Source organism: Triticum dicoccoides, chromosome 3A (genome assembly GCF_002162155.2).
Source record: "Triticum dicoccoides isolate Atlit2015 ecotype Zavitan chromosome 3A, WEW_v2.0, whole genome shotgun sequence".
In the NCBI taxonomy this organism is placed as follows: Eukaryota; Viridiplantae; Streptophyta; class Magnoliopsida; order Poales; family Poaceae; genus Triticum; species Triticum dicoccoides.
The window spans coordinates 639,655,500-639,659,227 of record NC_041384.1 but is presented as its reverse complement, the minus strand read 5'-3'; the positions used below and the strand labels follow the sequence as shown (position 1 = coordinate 639,659,227).

General features: G+C 53.5%; 1 pseudogene; it reads right to left on the bottom strand.

Annotated features, from left to right (window-relative positions):
- Positions 1 to 764: 764 nt before the first annotated feature.
- Positions 765 to 1,359, bottom strand: LOC119272721 (annotated as a pseudogene).
- Positions 1,360 to 3,728: the final 2,369 nt, after the last annotated feature.

Sequence of the window (3,728 nt, the reverse complement as noted above, 5' to 3'; positions counted from 1 at the left end):
CCGCCCCTTGTAGTGCAGGCGCCACCAGCCCATCTGTGGTAGCTGCATCGCTTCATCGACCTTAGCACAGACAAGGGAGACGACGACGGCATGCCGTGAGGACGACGGTGACGGCCGATCTAGGGTTTCATTTGAAGTTTAAGTTCGTTTTTTATGTTTTAAGTTTAATGCACGTGGACAGTTTGGCCGTGAGAACTTTATTGTAATATATAATTATTGTTTAAATTGCTTTTTATGTCTTTTTTAGATTTGAATTTAAATTTAAATTTAAACCCGGACACTTTTGCCAAAAGTGTGTCGCAACGTTGGGTGCACCGGCCAGCGGACGGCCACAAATAGACACGCATGTTCGTTTTGCTGATGCAAACGAACATAATCGGAACAAATTGAACGTCCCTTCGCGGTCGTGCGTTGGAGTTGGACTAAGCCTACGTCGTAGGTGTAGCTAAGCCTGGGAATAGTTTGTAATTCAGATTGAATCCAGCCCAACCCATACAGGTATAAGGGCATCAACCAAACCAATCCAAACTGTACGTATTTTCAAGCCAAACCAATCCAAATTATTCGCCCGCATAGAGTCTGAAACTGAAGTTTCAAACCAAGGGTGGGTCCGATTACTACGGGAAGAGAAGAGAGGCGTTGGAAGGGCGATTAGCTGCTGCTGCATGTGCATGTTACTCACCACAATGTACGTGCATCGTACATAGAACATCCTATAATGCTAGATATAAGCACTGTAGTTGACTATAGCTGAACTCCATCCATCACGGGTTAAGGAGATCCTGTTTGCACTGTCCGACCTCGTCGGCCAACTCGCCGGCGCCGTTGAGCGGGAAGAAGTAGCGGTACACCTCATAGAGCACCATGCAACTGTTGTATATCATGCGGTCTGACAGTAGTTGGGCAGCTCGGCCACTGTGTGCGCCACGCACAGCCCGCAGTCCGCCGCCGTGATGTCCCTAGTGCAATACCCAAGCCTGTAGATGGTCGTCATGGTTCCGCCGCCGCCGCATCTGAGATGCACCGTGTCCGTTGCCAGCTCATTGTTCGCGGCGTTGCCGGACATGAACTTACCCTGCGCTCGGTCGAAAGTGACCAGGTCCATGCCGGTGGTGTTCTGGGTGTTGAGGAGAAGGCTTAGCTTGTGGCCCGTGCCCGCACTGCCGCGGCCACGCAGAGCGCTCAGTCCTGCCGGGGGACATTGCCGCAGCACTGCACAAGGCTCCAGATTGCCGAGGAGGAGGAGCAGACGATGGCCGTGCCGTAGTAAGCCGAGGCTCGCGAGACGAGCGCCCAAAGAACTTGGTCGATGCTGGCCTGCGTCTCCGTGTTGGTGCAGTACACGCCGATCAAGTACATGACAGAGCACGGACATGTCATTGAGAGAGCAGGAGCATGGTCGACACCAGCAGTGGAGAAGACGAGGAGGACGTTACCAATGCATGCTTTCTTTGATCCGGAAGGGAATCTGGTCGCTGATTTAGTTCTCGATCCATGGGTTGGAACGGTTTGAGACCGTTTGGTCTATGACCAGACCAAACCAGACCAAGCCGACAATAGGAAAAACCCAAACCAAACCAGTCCAGGAGGCCAGCCCATTTAATCCAAACCAAAGGAGACCAATAGGAAAACCGATCTGAAACTATAGTTTTAGTCCAAACCATTCCGAGGTTTAGGTGTAGCGAAGTCCGTTGCTTCGCAGGGGGTGCTCGCTCTCTTGCCGCAGCGCACGCCGTCGCTCAGTAACGCCCCGGGGCCACTGGCCGCGGGCCCGGTCCGCATGGCTGCTGCCGAGCCTGCCCACTTTGGTGCCATCCGGCCTGCGCACTCCTGTGGATGCGCTTGCCGTTTCGGTGAAAGGCGATCGCCCCGAGGCTTGAGCGCTTTTGATCGACGCCCTGCTCCTTGCCCCTTCCGCAAGCTGCGCGCATACCCTGCAGCCAAAGCCTGAGCTGCCCGACCAAGACCGAGTAGACCGGACGCCAGGCAGGCGGGTCCCACCGATGAAGATAGCTGCACTGCGCACGGCAAAGCTCCCGCACCCCACAGCGACACGCTGGCTCTCTGTGTGGAGGGCGATGCCTCTCGCACCCTGCAGCCCCAACCCGTGCTGCCCGACCAAGCAAAGCCGAAGCCGTCCATGGTATGGTACCCTGGTAGGCTGGTACTGCTGGCGCCATGCAGCAGGTGGATCCCACCGCTGATGATAGCTGCACAGGGCAAGCGTCAACACCCACGCCAAAAGAAAAAGAAAAAAATCTGTGCAGGCCGACGTCCCTGCGTACCGGATGTCAGGATACGATTTGCTGAGACCTGTCCGTGCTCGGCATCCTACGGAGGACGCGCGGCCGCTTCTGGTTTCAACCACGTGCGTAGTTGGTGCTGCCAATGCTGCAGTTCGACGACTAGCCGTTGTTCTCCACAATTTTCATGGTCACTCTGATCTCGTTGGCCATCTTGTGCCGTCGTTTTTCCTACTATATATATGCGCCGTTCGGTAACGCGGGGCGACGGTGCTCTAGAATTGATGGGAAGGAGGCGGCATAATACTCGTGCTGCAACGTGTCCATTGATGTACATGCTTGAGTCCTCGTCTCTTCGGCAACTTGACAGATCAAAAGACAGCAAGAGCAAGGGAGACATGACGGAGGCGGCCGTGCGGCATGCCGAGGAGCTCGGCGCACGAGGGATTGCGGCGGCGTCGTGGTGGGCGGCAGGCAACTCGTGGTCGTGGGAATGTGAGATCATGGGCTGGGTCGTGCGCCATGCCCGTGTGCTCGGGAAAGACAGATGGGATTGCACGCTACTGGAGCGGAACTGTGATCGAGCCGAGGGGACGAAACCAGAGCAGCCGAGCGTCTTCCGTCGGATGCCGAGCGCGCACAGTCGTATCCGGCACGCAGGAGCGCGAGTTTGCGCACGGTCTGCACTTTTTTCCCCGACACGCTGGCTCTCTCTCAGGAGAGCGATGCCTCTCAGCCTCTCGGGCCCCTGGGTGACTTTGGACCAAGGCCTCGCTGCTCGGCCCTTCCCGGAGTTTGATTTGACTCCTGGGCAGGCCTCGTCTGGGCATCATGTGCCTGACGGAGACGAGGTTGTGGATGACCACGTCGTTCCTGTGGAGATAATTTGGCCGAGATAACGAAGGACCTGTGGAGTGTGGAGAAATGGCATATCCTATTTGGGGCATAGGTTGCTATTGTAGCGCGTACGATCGCTACGCGAAGATGACGGGCCAGCCCACGTAAGCTATTCGGGACTGGAGACTCCCCTTCCGGTTTTTCTTTTTCTTTCTCCGTGTTTTTCTTTTTGTTGTTTTCTTGTTTTTAAAATTTTCGTTTTTGTTTTTTTTCCTTTATTTTCTTATATTTCTTTTTACCCTGCTCACCCGAGCTCATATGAGGCCGATCTAAGAAACTCCATGTCTGCAAATGTGCCACAACTTTTAAACGAGGTAAAAAAATCTGTCAGGGCGTCTCAAAAGGGATAAGTGAAACCTGGTGAAATCTGGATTTACTTCACTTCCATCTGCATTATCCTCTTTTCTTCTTCTTATGTGAGTAGCTTTCAGCGTAAAATCATGTCTAGTACTCCCTCCGTCCCAAAATAAGTGTTACTACAAAGTTATACTAAATTACTGATACTTATTTTGGGACTGAGGGAGTAGATGCTAACAGAACCTATTCACTTTCTAATAAAATCCCAAACCTTCTGAACCAAACAAGGAA